Source organism: Tyto alba, unplaced genomic scaffold (genome assembly GCF_018691265.1).
Source record: "Tyto alba isolate M040663 unplaced genomic scaffold, T.alba_DEE_v4.0 Super-Scaffold_26, whole genome shotgun sequence".
Classification (NCBI taxonomy): Eukaryota; Metazoa; Chordata; class Aves; order Strigiformes; family Tytonidae; genus Tyto; species Tyto alba.
Window position 1 is genome coordinate 21,297,675 of NW_024881300.1, and position 18,602 is coordinate 21,316,276.

Genomic DNA, 18,602 nt, shown 5'->3' on the forward strand with positions numbered 1-18,602 from the left:
TTTCTTCATGCATACCTGCTTTGAATTTACATAGTTGTGTATTTGAATACTGATAGCCAAGAACTGCTATCACTAACAGCTGCAATTATAAGGACTGGTGACTGCTTAAAATAAGGAATTCAAAGGAATCTAGTAGATATACAAGACTTGCTGAGGAGCAGCCTTCCACAAAAAGAGTATTTTAGCTCTGAGCACATATTACATTACCATTGTAGCTTCAAGACAAGGAGTTTGTTCTTCTGAACTATCAGATGTCCCCCAAGAGGGATGATTTTGTAGAGACTAGAAAAAGACAAAAGGAACTGTCATTACTCCTCCCACTCACACACCACTTTGACCCAGCTGAAGTGTTTGGGATTTTTTCCCCAGTGGGGAGAACAGATTGGGATGTTTTCCTGACTGGTGTTTTTTAGGGATGAAAGCATAAAGAATATTACTCTCTTATTTCCACATGCAATTCCAATAACTTTGTTATCTTATGTGAAATATCTAGATAGAAAGCCCATCCTTTCATTTTCTTTGGGATGTTTGCTCTTCCTCCCAGAGCTGCAATCCATATAAATGGCTCAGACACAAGTAGCTTCTGAATTAGAGCTGCAGTTTCCCATGCCAAACACAGAAACACTTCACATGCTGTTACAGATTATAGTAGGGCAAATGGGGATGAAAATGGAGAGCCATTAAGAAAGGGTGCCAGGGCACATCAGAGAGCAGCAGGGCCAGCTACTCTGCAAGGACAGAGGAGTGGGGAGCCCCAGCACTGGCTCACGGGCAGGGGAGCCACCCCACAGCAGGCAGAGCTGGCCACTGGTAAAAGGGACCACTGCCAGTCCCCAACACCGCGAGGGACAAACCAGGTCCAAGGTCCAACCAGAGAGCCCAGACAGGAGCAAAAAGAGACAGGGCCAAAGACAAGCAACAACAAGGGTTCAAAGTTCTTCCTAGAGACAGAACCAAAGACAAACCTGAAGGTAAGAGCCCTATCAGGAGTTTAGGGGCCCTGGCCTGAGCTTAAATGGGCTCCTGGCCCATGGGCAGGGCTGCAGGTGAGGCTTGTCAGGGCCATTAAAACTTGTTAGTGACCTCAGGGTCATGACAGCACAAAAGTATTGTGGGGCCTTTAATAATTCTCATGTAAGTATTTACAAAATCCATGTGGTTGGTTTCCTCCATTAATTACATAGGAGGGGATGTTTTGAAAGCTACAAAATCAATGAGAGATCGAACAGAAATTATGACTGTTAACATTCTGCCATTAAAAATTTACTATTAGAACCCACTCCTTTCTTAATCCATACAATTACCTGTAAAATATTTTTCAATAGGTGTTTGTTTTGTTTTGTTTTGTTTTTTACTTAACAAGTTGTGGTGTTTCAAATTAGAAACTTATTTGCTTGGTGTTATTTTCATTAAACATATGCACATCTGTCATCTCTTATCACACAGGTGTAAGTGCAGGGTTCAGGCTCAGGGAATCCTTTTTAGTATCCTAAAGCGAGAAGCTTATCTTGGCTATTTGCTATTCCCAAACCTACTCTTTAGAAGAGTCTTTATTAATGCTTGTCATTTATTACCTCAGATGTATGCTTCAGAGTATCTAACAACAAGCCATTGTCAGCTAGGGGTTCTGCCTGAAGAACTGCAATATTAAACTTCTATTGTTGCTCATAATTGTGGATAATTACAGATGTGGAGTGTGTGTACAGTAGAAAGAAATGTGCTTACTTTGTCTTCACAGAAACTAGGGAAGTAAAAATCTAGAAATTTTTTGCTGTCACTACCCATTTGACTTTTACTGTAAATGCCTCTGGGCTAGACAGAGAAGATCAATATTTGTTTTCTTTCTGATGCTTACTAGAGAGTTGCCAGTACTTACATTCTGGTTAACTTCAAATGAATGCTGTTACTTGCAGAGGGAAAATTACCTCCTTGGTTTAGTGTTTCAAGAAATCTGATTCTCCTGGCATCATGCATGTAAGGGTGTTCCTGTCCTAATATTGTCTCAGTTGCAACATTGGCAAGTCAAACCCAATAATTCAGAAAAAAATAGTCTTACAGTTTTACTGTAATAAAAAAGATACAATGAAAGCGATTTCATAATTATCATTTTCCTCACCTAGTTATTGTAATATAAGAGCTGACAGGGTGATCAGTCAGGTCCTGGGAAGCTGCCTGGGATGGCACTGCTGCTGCAGAGTCCATGGGAAACCTCTATCAAGTAGCTGAAAATATCGCCTAGGGCAGCTTTCACAAAGCAGTCAGGTCATTACTGGCTGGGCTGTAACACTCATTTCTCTGAGGATTGGCTCATACTTCCCATGTTAGATATTACTTCAGCCTAAGAGAAGTTTTCTTTGATATCCAAATTTTGCTAGGACACTTAGTAATGCGACGGAGCTCACTGGCCTGCTAACCGCCTCTCCTCCCTCCAGTTTCTCATTCTCTCTTTTGCACTAGGGGTCCCCAGACAGGGCAGAGTATTCCAGATGTGTCCTCACAAGTGCTGAGTAGTGGGGAATGGTCACTCGATATGCTGGCCGTGCTCTTTCTAATACAGCCCACTACACCATTAACCTTCATCCCTGCAAGGATGCACTGCTGATGCATGTTTGACTTGTCCTCCAGGGTCTGCAGTGTGTTTCTCCAGAGCTTTTCACCCTAGCAGTCAGTCCCCGGGTTGTACCAGAACATGGGGTTATACTGTCCCAAGTGCAGAATTTGGCATTTGCCTTTGTTGCATTTCATGAGGTTCCAGCTGATGTGGCTTTTCAGGACCACTCCGAAGGGTGGCCCTGCCGTCCTGCACATGACAAACGTGGTGATGTATGGAAACTTGCTGAGGGGACAGTCTGTCACGCTGGCCACTGATGAAAATTTATACTTTTTACCTTTCACAACTGAAAAAATGGGGTTACATTGCAAATAAGTTTGAACATGTGTGTGAATGGATGCAGGTCCAGAACTAGGAAATGGTCAAATTCTGCTTAGATTAATAGCATTAATGATACATTGGTGCTGTGTAACATTTTGTATGTGGATTTCTGAAAAAAATATATGAAGGTGGGGACTACACATTGAGTGAAAAAGCAGTTCTCAGGCAACCCTCAGTCCAAAGAAAAGGATAAAATCCTCTAAAATCAGTGAGTGTAATGAGCTCCCCATCAGGCTTTTGATAATCCCAGTGGATTAAAAAAGCCTGATGATGATAATGGTACCTGACCAAGTAAACATGGTCTGTGGCGAACCTGCACAAAGCTGGGCAAACTAGCAAATACTGGGCAAAGGTATCAGCTGTGTAACAGAGGTAAAAGGGCAGCAGAAACAGCTGTGAGCGTGATCCTGGGAAGATCACAGTCAGGCAAAGTGCAAATACAGAGCTTGTCAGAATGGCAGATTTCTGAGAAGGGGAATAGCCTCCTATCCTCTTTTTTTTTTTTTTTTTTTTTTTTTTCCATGATGTATACAGGGAAATGGAACAGTACATAAATAAATATGAGAACACTGATATCATGACCCTTCTCACCTTATTTCTCAGATGGGCAGAAGTGACCTTAGAAGACCATGAACTTTGACCAGCTAGATGACCAAATGTGTAATGATGTTTTTCTCTCTGCTGTGGGAATTCAAGGCCTTTTCTTCCATCCTTATTCATGAAAATTAGGAGTATTGTCGCTGAATGAAATGGAGTTTACTCAGCATAAACCAGAAGTGAGATCAGAGTTAGACCAGAAAATGTCTGTGTCTTGCCCTAAGTCATAGAGCTAGCTGAAGTAGGTTCAGGAGCAAACCCCACTGGATCCTGACCTGTTTTATGTAAAAAAATCAAAGAAAAATTCTGAGAGAATTGAAAATGGATGTGGTGTCTGTAAAGTAAGTTATGAGGAAGAATGTCCTTGGAGGGGGAAGATTGACAACAAATTTCAACAGCAGAGAAGTTTACTATTGATAAAAGGGGAAATGCTACAGCAAGTTTACAAACAGTGTTAATATTACCTTTGTTTAAAAAATGTATTTTATGTAACTTTTAATTAAGCATCAATGTGTCATAAGATAATGCATGCTGTGTTCGCAAGTATGTGTTTGTGTCCCTCTCCAGTTATGAGAGTTAGTATATAGAAAGTGAATTATCAGGGGAACTTCAAGTACTCTTTTTTGGTTTTAATAGCATAGGATGTGATCAAGGATTTTATCCATAGTAAAGAAAATTATTCCCACAGAGTTCTTATGGCAAATACTCTGGAGTTACTTCTGTGCCCTGGTCACATCTTCTGTGTTCTTCATGCCTTTGTTTCTATATTCTCATGCTCAGCAGTGAGTATAATTATGAAAGCCTGTCACTTGTTTAAACAAATGCTTTGTTTGACAACCTTTGTTTTCCTGCTGCTGATGCAGCTGCAAAATTGTGTGCACAGTGTGTTAATTTTTTACCTTTGATGCTATGGTAATTTTTTTTTCCTAACAAAAAAAAGGAAACCAATGAATGAGATCCCAATCTCTCTTGATCCACACAAAACATGTGAAAGCAGCAACTTCCTTAGGAAACAATAGTAAATGAATGCTGATACAACGGTAAAATAAGCTAGATACTTCCTGGAACCAAATGATTCTTCATAACACGACAGAGAAAAGTTAGCACATACATAAAATGCAAGGGAGAGAGAGAGACTAAAAAAAAAAAAAAAGAGGATGAATAAGGTGAGGAAATAAACCAACGAAGAAGTATCTTATTATTTTATTTGGGACAACAGACAAACAGGGCAACAGGTTGTATTTTTTTCTATAAAATTTAAAAATGAAATTGGTATATTAGCACCTGGAAGTTCTTACTCATTTTTATAAGCGGAATGAAAATTAGAATCGATTTGATGTAAGCACTTGAGCAGGTTATGGTGGTTTAAATCAGAATATAACTCTCAGCGTATATCAACTTCTTCCTGGTTCTTGCTCATGGGCCGTCTCTCATCCCATGGTAAAGTGAAGCCTTCATTCACCAGAGGGGGACTTACACTGCATTTCATTACATTATTGCAGAAATATTCAGATGAGCACATTCCTGAAAGCTCATAAAATTTAGGAGATTGTGAAGCACAGGAAACAATTATCCTTGGGTTAGTTATTCATGTGTTGGTAACGTAAGTTAAAGACTAAAAGCCAAATTTGGGCCTTCTGATTTAAGCACAAAGGAGACCTCCACTTTTAGATTGTGAACAGAAAGATCCTCTTTCTTCTGCTGTTTACCAGTGTTTTCTGCCATACTTTATGCTGCATGAAGAGTATGTCATATCTGGCTGTGTCAGTCTCAAGGGGAACAAGGGATAGCCTGTGATAACAGAGTCTTTTCATGGTTTATTGGTGTAATTCAAAATTTTAGCAAGAAGCACCTCCTGCTTTAGAAGAAACGATAGGGGAAAAAAAAAAAAACAACTTAAATCGTATCTCTGGTAAAGAGGGGAAAAAACCCTTACAAGAGGTAAGTTAACTGTATATTCCAGATTGCTGTAATGCTCAGAGTGGACTGACTCGCTAGCAGAAGGTCGTGCTGCAGCCTTTCTTAGTGATAAATGGCTGTATTATTTTTTTACTATGTTGCTATCGCTGATCAAAGACGGAGACATGAGTTGGATTCTGTCAGTATTTCCTGCAGTTAATTTGACAACTGTAGGTGAATAGTAAAATTGGTTTATGACAATCAAAGTTTTTCTGTTTTGTCTTGTTTTAGCTGTGAAATGATTTACTGGCTATATAGACAGGAGGGGGATCTCACATCCTCAGCAGAACGCGAGTTAATAATCTCTGGGAGAGAATGCACTGATGAGAAAACAGAACAGTTTTTACATTGGATTTGCTTTATGATGGCAAAGGCTTTAACTAGCAACTTTCCACAGCAGGTAGTACATTGATATTTATATCACTGCTTTTCTAGCTGGGACCTGGCAATTGCTTGAGTACAGCAAAAACTGTTTGGCAAATCTGTTGCAGGGCAAATCTGTGCAGCGAAGTGTGAAATAATCCTGTGTGAAAAGTCAGTTTATAAGTAGTTTAACCTTTGAACTTCCTAATCTACTTGTGAAGGAAGAGAACACAATAAATAAATCAACAGACTCAACTGAACAGTTACAAATCTGGAGGCAGAAGCAAGGGTTTTTCTAACATACTGGTTGTTAATTCCCAGGCTCATGACAACCCTTAATACTGAAAACACCAGCTTGAGAAGTTACTATGAGCCTTTTGAAGAAAGGCACAGTGCATGTGCTTCTGTCAGCATAAGCTTCCCTACCTGAAAGGTGAAACTCCTCAAATCCTGTTCTCTGACTCTGTAACTTCCAGACAGGTGATGAAGAGGAATTGCTGGTTCCCTGAGGTCAGAAACACCTATGAAACTGGAGCTTTTGTGACATGCACCGTTACATTTCATACAGGTACAAAAGTCCTGCAGTGGACACCTTGAGTTTGAACATGACAAAGCTATTGTGCCTGAAAACAGCTTTTCAAGCCACTAGCCCCGCAGCCATGACAACAGCTCCATTTAGCCATAGGTCTGTAGTTGTCACCGTGGCCAATTACAGTGGAACCAGGGTGGATTCAATTGCATGTCATGACACTGCAGAACTGAATTAAGCATCTAATTTATGGACTATTTTTATGCAGAAGTCTGAAAGTCACTGCTGGCTATGCTGAGGCTGAAAAGTGAAATATGATGATGGTCTTGTTTGGGCAACACTGTGATATATAAAGCTATAGTAAAACAATCTAATCTTCTGTCAGAGCTACGTGTATACTTCCTCCATGCTCCCTTTTTGTGCTTTTGCGTATTTTTATCATTCCCAGAAGGTTAACAGAAGGTTTTCCACCTTCGCCCAGTCATCCTGTTCTCACACCAAATGCAGCAACGAAGCAACAGAAGAATCAGTCCGATGAGCTAATTTAGCAAATTCCCACTTGCTGCCTGTTCTTCAGCTGTGTTCTGAGCACGGTGACATTTTTCTCCTTAATATGACAGCTCACATACCAATCATCCCATTTCAGTGATGCAAGCACTCAGGAGCCATTTGAGCAGGGAGGAATTTAATGGAAGGACCAGAGAAAGGAGTGGGTAAAGGGAACGTGTCAGTGTGCGAATGGCTCAGCGCAGGCGGCTCTCGAGGTGCAGATACACATTTAATCTGCTTGTTGACAGCTCCGCTGGCCAAATCCTGTGGCTACGTCCCCTGGCAGGTCTGGCAACACTTAATAAAAAAAAAAGAGATGCGATATTGGAGCTCGCAGTAGCTCCGAGATGCTGTCGGGGAAGGAATCGCAGAGCCGTGCCCAGCAAGACCTGGTTGCAGGCTGCGGGACACCACCGCACAAACCATATGGCTGCCCTGCCCGAAATGCTGGCAGGTCTGTCACCGTCCAGAGGGTTTTGTGGGACCCTCAGGGCGGTGGCAGGGCTGGGGTGCGCGCCTCAGGGTAAATAGCACAGAGAAGGAGGGGATGCGTGTGCAGATATGGGGTGTGAGGGGCGGACTACAATTCCCGGCACGCACTGCGCCAGGCGCGTGTACTACAGGTCCCGGCCTGCTCGGCGGGGGCGGCACCGAGCCGGCGCGTTGCCCTCTGGGAATTGTAGTCTCCCCCGGCGGCGCGTCGGTGAAGGGCGGCCGCGGGGCCGCGTCCCCCGTACGCCTGCGCGGACGCTCGGGGCGGGCGGGGGCCGAGCGGTCGCAGCGCCGCGGCGCCTGCGCTCTGAGGAGAGGGAGCTCTCTCGCGAGGAAGGACGCCATTATCGCAGCCGCTCGACAAACACCACGAGAATTCGGCACCGCACACGGTAACCGCGGCGCCCCGCGGCCGGACGGCTGGGGCTGAGCTCCCGGGGGGGGCCTGACGCCGGCCGTATCGCCCTGGCCCTCACGGTCGTCCCGCTCCTCACAGCGCTGCCCGAGCACCCGGGCCGCGAGGCGGTGGCTCCGGGGAGGGGCCGAGGCGCGGGGGGGGGGGGGAGCCCGAGGGCCCCCGCCTCCTCCTCCTCCTCCTCCTTTTCCTCCTCCTCCTCACCCGGCCGGGGCGGGCGCGGGGAGGCGGGGGGCGACTGGGGACTCGCCTCCTCCCGCCGCGGACGCTGGAGCTGGGCCCTCCTTTGGCGGCGGCGGTGGTGGGGGGTGTGTGGGGTGCGTGTGCTGCTCTTCATCGCCTCGCTGCCCGCCTGCCTTCTCCGCGCATTCGGGCCCGGGGAGGGGTGGGGGGGGGGTGTCACCCCCTTGGCCGCGGCCCCTTCCCTTGTTAAACGCTGCGGGAGCCGCCGGTTCAAGCCCTGCGGGGCCTGCGGCGTTTGCGGCGGGGGGTCTGGTCTGTCCCTCCCCCGGCAGCGTCCCCGCAGGCCGTGCCCCGTCTCTCCCCCACTTCCCCGAGGCTTGTGTTGTCTCGTTTCGAAGGAGGGAGCGGGGGGGCTGAGCCTCCCCTCGCCGGGGTCGCGCACACGCTCCACTGCAGACACGATTTGGGGAAGGGGTGTCGCCGAGCGCACTCCCACCCCCCGTCCTCCCTCCGTGTCGTGGGAGAGTGTAAATGACTGGTGACGGGGGTACTGCCTCCTCCTTCCCTCTGCCCTGCTTGCAGGTAGCGGTAATGGAAAGGGGCTGCTGCTTTTCACATGCCTGCTAGTGGAGGGGGGGGGGGAGAGGAAAATAAGCTCCTGAGCTGCTGTTTTGTGTGTGTGATCATTTAGTCGTAGTGAGGGTTTTTCACATCCATAGTGGGGTTGGTATTTTCTAGTGTCTTCATATTAGCGATCTGTTTGACAACACACTCGGTCTTCCCTTTTTGCTTATTTGCAATACAAGTGTTGCTTTTTTTTTTTTTTTTTACTTTTTTTTTTTTTTTTTAAGCCCTTGTACAGTGGGAAGTTGTGTACTTAACCAAATATAGTAATTTTATATTGCTATGGGACATGCAGTTTATTTATCAGCTTATTTTTAGATCTCTCAAGAGAACGCTTTTTAAGTATAAACAAGTTTGGAGGGGCATCAGCAACTGAATGATGGCTTCAGTGCAGCTTTCAAGTTGTTTTCAAGTGATTGCTTTGAACGTTTTTTGATACTTTTTTACCATCTGTGTGAGGTTACCTTAGGTGTAGTACCCTGTTGAAGTTAGGCTTTCAGGAAACAAACACAAAATTTATAGGATTTTGAGTACTCAAGCAAGATCTTAACAAACAAATGTTTTTGTCTTAATTTCATAGTAGTATCTCTTGAAACAATGGGTTTTCTCTGTTAGAAAGTATTAATATATGTTTAAAATCGACCAGAATAACAAGAATTTGATTTTGAAACTGTATGAGCCTTATTCCGTACATTAAATGACATCTTGGCAGTAGTTCAGTTTTCAGTAATACATGAAAAGATGCTACAAAGAAAGACGAGTGAATTTATTGAAGAGAGTAAAAAGACTGAGTTTGGATTTGGGAAACATTCCATCTCCTTCAGAGGATGAAAATATTTTGTAACTTGGTTTTGTAATTTATAATCTGTTTTACAATAACAGTAACTGGCTTTAATGTCTGAATTATTCAGCCATGTTTAAGTTGTGTGGTTACAGGACTGGTTTTGAATTTTAAGGTTCTTTTAAAGGACTGATTGATAACATGCAGAGTAATTGAAGAATAATAGCGTTGAGAGTATGGTTATAATACAGTGAATGCTAATTATCAGTGTTCACAGTTGAAAGGCTTCCATCAACACGTGTTCTGCTAAAGATGTTTGGAAAAGGCTTGTTTCCTGCCTGTGCTGTTTTTAACACGGTACAATATACATGTTCTATACTGTTTTGGACTGATTAGGTGAAGATAGATGAGCTTATAGCTCAATGCAAGAGAAGTGCTACTTAAAGGTTTACCTTGATTTTGCAAGTAGTCCTCTGGGATTCAGACCCCCATTAATTGCAGTAATATGGTGACATTTGCAAGGACTGGAGGTTGTCTCTGGTCTTTATCTTGAGCTTTTCCCTAAATTTGTAAATCACTGTTTGTGCAGAAAGATTACGTGCCTTTATTTTGTCAGAACTTGAATGTCTTCATATCTTTAATTGAAGAATGTCTTGAATTGAAATTACTGTGACGATCCTTAGAAAGTAAAGATTCTCTCAGTACGTTTATTTTGAAAGGAAGAGATGGGTGCATCTCTTTGCACAGAAGCTGTTTTCCCAGAGATCTACAGAAACTCTTTATGTGAATTAAGCAGAACAGCAAGAGCTACTTGTAGGAGACAATGCAACGATTAGAATTAGATCAACAAACTGTCTATGTATACTAAACTTTGCCAATAAAATTTTTTTCACAGATTTGATTTCCTTTAGTTTGAAAGTTGATATTTAGTTGTTAACTATGACGTCATTTTATTTGTTTTCTGTTTTTTACATATTCATTAAAAGGCTAAATCATATTTTTTTTTTCCAAGTAAAAATAAAAAGAATAAAATGTCTTAAGTCATGTCAAACACTTGTTTCCTTGCAGTTTTAGCTACTGTTAAGCACTTAGTGTTGCCTACCAATTGTTAGACTGCATGTTAAGACATTAAGCAAAAGTGCACAAAAGGATTAACTTCATAAAATCCTTTGCATTTTGGACTTTAAATAAAATAATTTGTAATGTTGTCTGTTGAACAAAATTATTTTATTTTGCTTCCTGTTTGTAAAATCCTAATGTAGACCACTTAAGGGAAAAATACATTAGGTTCAAGTTTTCCTCTGAAAATCAGAGCACCTGTATTTTATGATGAAAAAAGAATGCATCTCTCCTACTCATAGAGCATATTCATAGCAACTAAAGTTAAACGCCTCTTTCTTCCCTGCTCCTTAGACACAAATGTCCGTTACATGTACCAACATACCTCTTTTTAACATCCTATGAATATACAGTCTTGCAAGTTTAAAGCTGGAGTGAGTTACTTTTTTTTTTTTTTTTTTTTTTGTCTGCAAGAGGGAGGGAGGGAAGGAAAATGGCAAAATGGGATCACAGTGTACTAATGAAAGTATTTCAGAATGTGAAGAACTACTTGCTCTACATTTTTCTACTGAAACGATGCTCTTCAGTTTATTTTCATAAGTATTTTTGATCATAATTTAAAATTCCTAGTATTATCCTTGTGTTTTAAAACAGTGCTAAGGTCTGTTTCAGCAGCTTGAATGTTTCTGTTTTCTAGATAGCTGCAGGAGGTAAATCTATCGGAAGACTTTCGAGGAAGCAAATTACTTGTATATTTTATATTGGTCATCATGCTTTCTAATAGTAGAAGCCTGTGCCAACATCAGGATCTGTCCTTGTCCCTTCTGGAATTGCTAGATCAGAAAGTTTTTCCAGTGTGTAGAAGCCTAGCAGTGCACATACTAGGAAAAGTATAAAATGATAAAGATAGATTATATTACTCCCTTTTGTTCTCAAAGATTCTGCTTTGGGTAAACTGAACACATAAGAAGAAAGTATTTTGCACAAATTTCCCTTGAACTTGAGCCAGGTGCTTGTCACAGTGCATAGTGGTCCTGGGGTGTCTGCTGTATTTAGACTGAACAACTTTCTGAGGCAAAGCCTCTAAGTGATAGAGCAAAGACTTTTTCCTGCAAAGGGGCAATAAAACTTGAACGTTACAGTATTAGAAAGTCTTAATTCTACCGATGGAAAATGTGCACTAAGCAAGGGTGTCTTCCAAAGCACACCGAAGCCAGCCAGGTTCGGGTGTATGTCTTACTCCCACACCCTGCCTTGCATTTATTTTTTGTTTCTGTAGAAGAGCTAGTTTTAACATGGGGAAGGAATATGATGGTCAGAGGAAACGAGATTCTGGTACAGTGGCCATGCACCACTACACAGACATGACAAATGATATGACAGATGGGGGGGCACCCCTGCCACGCTCGCCGTGCCTTGGAGCTGAGGAGAGTAGCAGCTTTGGACGTGGAACAGTTGACCCAGATGGAAGTGGCTTCTCAGTGGTGCTGTTTTCTTGCAAGCCAGCATGGGGCAAGATGTTTTCCTTGGCAGTCTCTTCCGCTTGGAATTTCATTGGTAGGGATTTTCATCACACAGTTCTAGTCCCAGCATAGCATGCTGTTGGTGATGTGAGGTGGTCGTGATGTTGGAGCTGTGGTGGTATTTCTCAGGGTGTGCACGGCTCAAGAGGACAGCTCCAAGATGTAGGGCTTAGTTACTGCTGCTTTCATTTTTATCTAGACAGTGACAGGTCATTTCAGCAGTGTGTCTGCTTCCAGAAACAAACAGTTTTCTGCACTAGCTAAAGTTTCTAAATGATCTTTTGCTTGGCTTTAAGTAGAGAAGGTTCTGATTTATCATACACTTTTTAGCAACATATTTAAAAGTAATAGTTTTCTGTTTACACTAAATTGCAGTGTTTGGTCTGTGAAGTGAAGTAATATTTGCGTTGAGAGAATCAGTAATACAAGATGCAGTTTAGGAATTCAGTAGTTCAATCATTGGACAGAAGTCCTATCCAGGTTGGTTTTTTTTTTTATATAGTATGGTTGCTAGCTTATTCTTCACTCAGCCTTTCTTCTAGGTCTGTTAATAAACCTGGAATAAACGTTGGAAGGTTTGAGGAATCACTGGCTTTTCTAGTAATGTAACTGCTGGCACGTGGCCGTTAATGCCAGAATTGGAGATGAGCCTTCCCATGGAGTCAGCAAGTCTGGTGGCATATTGGTGTGCCTTCTCCCCCTGAGGCAGAGCCCAACTCCACTGAATCTTCATGATTGTGAGGGCTTCTGAAAGAGGGAATCTTCACGGAAAATTTAATCTACTCTAAAATTTGTTCTGTGGTAAACATTTCTTATTAAATAATTGTGTTGAGTTAATGGCCTTGCCATTTCAGTGGTCATTTAAAGTACCATCTATGATACTATTCATTAAGCTGTTTTCTTGAATACAGAGGGGGAATTTTTGAGGGGAAAAAATTATTTTGTGATACTGAAATGATTGGGCAACATAATGAAAAACTGGGCTTTCAGAGGTACAAGTTGAGAACTAGGCTAATTTCCTTAAAATCCGTTTATTTCCCATGTTTGATCTTGACTGTATAATTTCAGTCTTGCAGAAGGGAAATCAAAATAATATAGACTGCGCAGTTTTTCACGTAGTTTATCAAGCGGTTGCACAGTAGAGTAGAAAGTATTATGCAGGAAGGAAACTTACGGGATAGCTACTTAATGGTGAAATAGCAAATGAAGCTACATTAGAGATTCATGCAAGTGCTTTTATCAGGTGTAAATTATTATGTAGGTAGTCAATATTCAGAAGCTGTCATTTATTCAGCAAGTTTTATCAAGTGTTTTAAAATTAAAAATTTGTTTCACCTCCTTCTCTTTCCTGGTAGCATCTGACAGTTTTTTAGAACTGTTATTTTTAGTTGCAGCCCTTTTGTTAAGCTATTTATTTCCTGCTTTCCAAAGGGGATTTTAATATTGAATAAATAGCTGGTATCTAGATCTGTTATTCTTATACATATATTCCTTAAAAAATCCTTTTGAGTTGAACCAGTAGTTGTACAGAAAGTATCTCAGAGCCTTTTTGACGAATGCACAGTATTGCTGTCGAGAAAGCAGCTACAGATGTATCATGTACACTCTTAAAGATCTTTCCAGCTTTCTGGCATCCACTCCCTATGGGAAATTAAAATTTTAAAAGTTAAAATTTAAAAAAATTATTTCAGCCTATGCCACTGAGATTTCAAGAGGTTTTAATATCAGTACATGTCCCTCCCCTGATCCCCCTCCCACACCCCCCACCCCCCCCCCCCCCAAATAAATTAAGTAACGAAACTCAAATTTGGTAGAAATTGCATTCTCCAAAGTCTTCTCTCATGTGCAAGCTTAGGGTCAAAGATCTGGTGATAAACCTTGTTCCAGTCTATACATCCCTGCTGGGCGAAAATGTGCTCGCTTGATCCTTCATGAAATAACTTATGTTTCCTGAGCATAATGCAGATCCCGCTGCTGTGAAGGAGGCTCATCTGAAAGAGGCTGCGGTGCGATGTCTGTGAAAGATGTTTGTAGTGCTTGTGCCCTTCCTCCAAGTGGTTGATTCTGGGACTGGAAGGAGGAGACATCACAGCTTTTCTCAGCTTCTCCACTACCTCTGCAGACCTCCTGAATAGCAGTGATGAAGCTCGTTTGCTGTGTTACTTTGTCCTGCTGCTGGTGAAAATTACAAGGTGGTGCAAGAACTTTGGGTAATACCTACTCAGGGTTAGTGTTAAGTTGATTTCATTGCTAGTGATGCTTCAGCTACCAGTGTCTTCTGGAATATTGGCTTTCCAAAGAAGGATTCCCTCATCCTCCCCTCACCTCAGTCTTATATCACTTCTCAGTAAAGGCCTTATGAGGTGTTGAAAAATCACTGTTGTTTCCTCTCAGTGTTATTTCTCCTGCAGAGGAAACAAACTTTTAAAATAACACCTTTTATTCAGGAACCAGGCAGATACTTCACCTTTGTTTTTTGGGGGAGGAAGGGTTTCTTTTTCCTTTTTTTATTTTCCAGATGGGAAAATTGAATCCTGAATCCCTTGGTGGACCAGTAGCACGCATTGTACGGGACCAGCTGTTGCTGAAGTCTGTAGACTACTGAGGTTTCTTTCATGTTAGAAGCAGCACAACATTTTAACATCCATTGAGTTTTGTGATGGAGAATAGGAAACAAAGCACTTGGAGTTCAGATATTTAACTACTATGTTTTGACTGCTGTATAATCCACTTACATTGTAGTATTAAACTTCAAGCAAAGTTTTGCTCTTTCTCATGTACTTAATGTTCTGTTAAGAGCTTTCTGCTTGTGGACAACATGACAATGAACTGGGGTGCAATTGTATTTTTGTTCCCTTCATTTTTATTGTCTGTCTGTGTTTCAACTAGAAATAGAGTAGATTTTGGTTTTGATCTTACCTGTTTATCAGGAATGTCATTTTGCTAGGAGCATATGAAAGTACTCCTGAATAGGAAGTTTACAACTTTCTCTGAAAAGAGTTTTTGGTGTAGAAGGGCCCAAGGGTACGACCATCTCTATGTAAAGGCATAAGCACAGTGAGTTAGGTGTGATGTTTTAAGGTATGCTTTGAATCTGACATCGTGGAGCTGCCTTCATTAATTGGAGTACACTCTGCAAGCATTCAGGTCATACTGATAATCTCACCAAAAATACATCCTTTCTCAACATCTGCAGGATATTTTGGAGTTAATGATTGAGGCACAAAAGAAAAATACTCTTACCGATGCTGTAGCTTTTGTAAAGATCTAAGATCTGCCCCAAATAATTCTGTTCGTGTTAGGCAGTGGTTTGAAATTCCTGAAGTCGGTATGAAATGTCACAGAAAAACAGATTAAGAGGTTACAAAAAACCCCTAAAGTAGTAACTTCTAACTTCAAATGAAGGTACAGTTACCTAGAGTTCCAAGGACATCTGGACTACCTGTCTGAAAAAAATTCTATTCGTGTATAGAAATTCTTTGAGGCAGGATGACACTTTTATATAAAGTAATATGAAACTAATTCTGGAAGTTTGTTCTTTGAATTTAAGTACTTGCAGGTTTTTTTTGGAGTTGTCAATAAAGATTCTCCATCTAGTGGATGAAAACAATAAAACAACAGGACTCCATCTGCCTCTCTATACTGCATTTGCTGTTCAGGCAGTTCTTGTTTCGTATTTGCTGCTTTTCAGCCAAACATACAAATTGTGCCCAGCATTAATGACCTATGTCCTGAATAATTATACCATGATGCAGAAAACTGACCTCTGCCGTAAGGCACTGAATCTGCAAACACTTTTGTATATCTATTCCATATGGGTAATATCATTCAAAGTTCAATGGGTCTATAGGTCTGTAAAATTAAATTCAGACTTTTTTGCATGTCTAAACACCTGAAAGCATAGTTGTAAGAGGTGTTAACATAACCTTCCTAGCTCACTTGGGAAAAATTATATCAACGATGGGGCAGTGCAGGTGTTGGCACATGACACCAGCAAGAGCGTTTATAGGAGGCCTGCAGAGAATTTGTGCTTGAGGTGCTGGTGAATGTGGCCACACGCTCAGCGCTGTCGTTCCTTCTGCCAGAGCGTGTTAAACTGGTGTGAGTGCACTGGAAAGCAGGACAGTGGTATTTCAGTTTGCTGTACGTTATGTTAGGATTTTGGCCAAGGGCAGTGTATTAGAAGAGTTAGAAAAAGACATCCAAGCAAAACAGTGGCTTGTACCAGGCAGAATGAGAAGAAAAAAAAAAAGGGGGAATACTTCTAGAAGCAAAACAGTAAAACAATAATGTGAGCTTTCATAGCAATATTTGAGAATTTCTGCCTCTCTGTAAGATTTTGTACTCCAAAGAAATTTCAAGTTCCTTTATTCTTGGAGCAGCTGTTTCCCTTTTTCTGTTGCTATCTGTATTGTAAGAATTTGTACTGGAGTACATCATTATAGCATCTCTGTGAGTGATATTTATTTTATATATCCAGAATGTTATGGCTGGTGTCTGTGCTTATACAGATAAGGAATGTTTCTGTTGTGTTTTGGGAGGATAGACTTTTTTTTCTGATCCTTGGCTGAACCAAAGATGCCTGTATATTATTACAGTAATTTTTTAAATTGTTAAACTGAAATACTTGTCTAGTTTTGCTATGAAATTTACTTAAAACAGTGTTTTTACTTGCCTTTTAAGATGGATTGAGAGTAAGGATGAAAGCTAAACAGATACTAAGAAAGATCAGAATACTCTCCTTTGTAGTTTTTAGTAATAAAGAAATGTAAATTCTGATATCCCCCTTTTTTTTTTCCCATCTTCCCCCAGAAAATTATTTTTGACTTCATATTCTGATAGAGTGCAGCTTCAGAGAGTTGGAGCATAAGGGAGGCTGGTAGCTCTTGTGTTTACAGTGCATTTAACCCTGCATGCTATTAAATTGTTGGTTTTTATTACGTTATTCCTCATCTGTTACAGCACATTAACATTTGCACTGATGTGGCTTGTTGAGGAATTACTAGTTAGTGTAGGAAGGCTGTTTCAGCTGCTGACTAAAGTGACTTTATCTCAGAGAAAAAGACAGATTTGGGGATTATAAAAAATGTTGCGAATCACAGAGCAAGACTAAAAGAGCATTGTCAGGTTCTGAACCTCATAATACCCATGAATAACTTAATGTATCTAATTATATGAACATTTCCCATTTTTTTTCCCCTGGGGCTTCTCGTACAAATTGTTCCTGTGAAAACGCGACAGATTTGTCGGTGCAGGAGATCTGTTGCCAGGTTAGCCAGGGTTATAACCTGAGCATGCTGGTTATTCTTCGTTAAGGCTATCATGTGTAAGATTTTGTTTTGTACTTGGAGTGCCTTTTTGCTGGTTTTGCATAATTGGCTTCCAGAGTGAATTTAACTGAGCTGCACAAAGGGATTCTTGGTGTGGATTATTCCTTGCGCAGAGATTTAAAGCTCAGTGGCCCTTCTGGGCTGTTTCCGTGAAGGGACAAGAACTCAGGGAAGTTGAACTGATTTAATGAAAGCAGTAGAGTTAATGAGGATTGTGTCCTCTATGGATCTTCACTTTGAGAGGGTGGATGATCTTGATACTGTAATCCCTTTACAGCATAAGGTCATTTTACTTCTGCACAAAGTTGTTCTCACAGAGGATCAATACACTTGGGTACATGTATGAAATACTTTCTTACCATCAGGCTTGCCTTTGCAGTCTAGCTGGTTTGCTGTTTCAGAAAACTGTTAAGTGTCAGCAAATCACAGCTTTTTGCAAGATGAGGATCTTTATTTGTCCCATTCATGGTAGATATTAGGCTCAAAAAAATGGGCTGATTGGCTAATAGTGGATCATAAAGAAGAATATATATTTGTAACAGAAATGACGTGTTTGAAAATTGGCTTTAATTGATTTAAAGGAAAAATGAAATAAGAGGAAAAACATTTGGGGCTTTTTGGCTGAGCAAAGCAAAATGGCATCCTTCAGCTTTTTTGACACAATTTTTGTCATGGTTCAAGTTGAAGTACTGATAAATGAAAAAACCTCTTTATAGCACTGAGAAATATTAGCCAGGGGGGTGATTAGCTGTTCAAATAAGAGAAGTTCAGTTAAACACTCTAAGCAGACTAGAGTTTTGGAAAATATTTTTTTTTAAATGTAGTGTTTACCCTTGCTAATTAGCATGAGAGGGAAGATTTATGTTTTGTGCCTGTTTTTATATGTTAACAAGGCATTGGATGTTTTTGATTATACACTTTGGAATGATGCCCTGTGACTTTGTAAAGCCATCAGATATTTCAGTAAATAGGTTTGTGTACAAGGGACTGCTCAGAAGAATTATTCTGAATTAATGTTTTAAAATAGATTCATTAATTTGCATTAAACTTGTGTGTGGAAAAGCTAATCTGGAATTCAGGTGAGTTTAATTTAGTTGCTTACAAATATTAATTTACTTAATTAAACAAAGGCTACTTAAATTCTGTGTTAAGTGTATCCGTTCTGAGTAAGAGTATTGGCAGAGATATTTCGTGCACTTTACATAATCTGCTTTAAATTTATACCTTTAGTTGTCTGTAGTTTTTCTGAGTGTTGCAGTACTAGAG

At 41.0% G+C, this 18,602-nt stretch overlaps 1 protein-coding gene across 2 annotated transcripts in view; it reads left to right on the plus strand.

The window, feature by feature from the left end:
- The first annotated feature begins 7,737 nt into the window (after positions 1-7,737).
- Positions 7,738-18,602, plus strand: part of LOC104367484 (BTG3 associated nuclear protein) — a 153,156-nt gene continuing 142,291 nt past the window's right edge. For both annotated transcript variants that reach the window (XM_042797700.1, XM_042797702.1), the window contains exon 1: positions 7,738-7,813. The gene's annotated coding sequence lies outside the window, so the exon portion shown is untranslated. The remainder of the gene's footprint in view (positions 7,814-18,602) is intronic.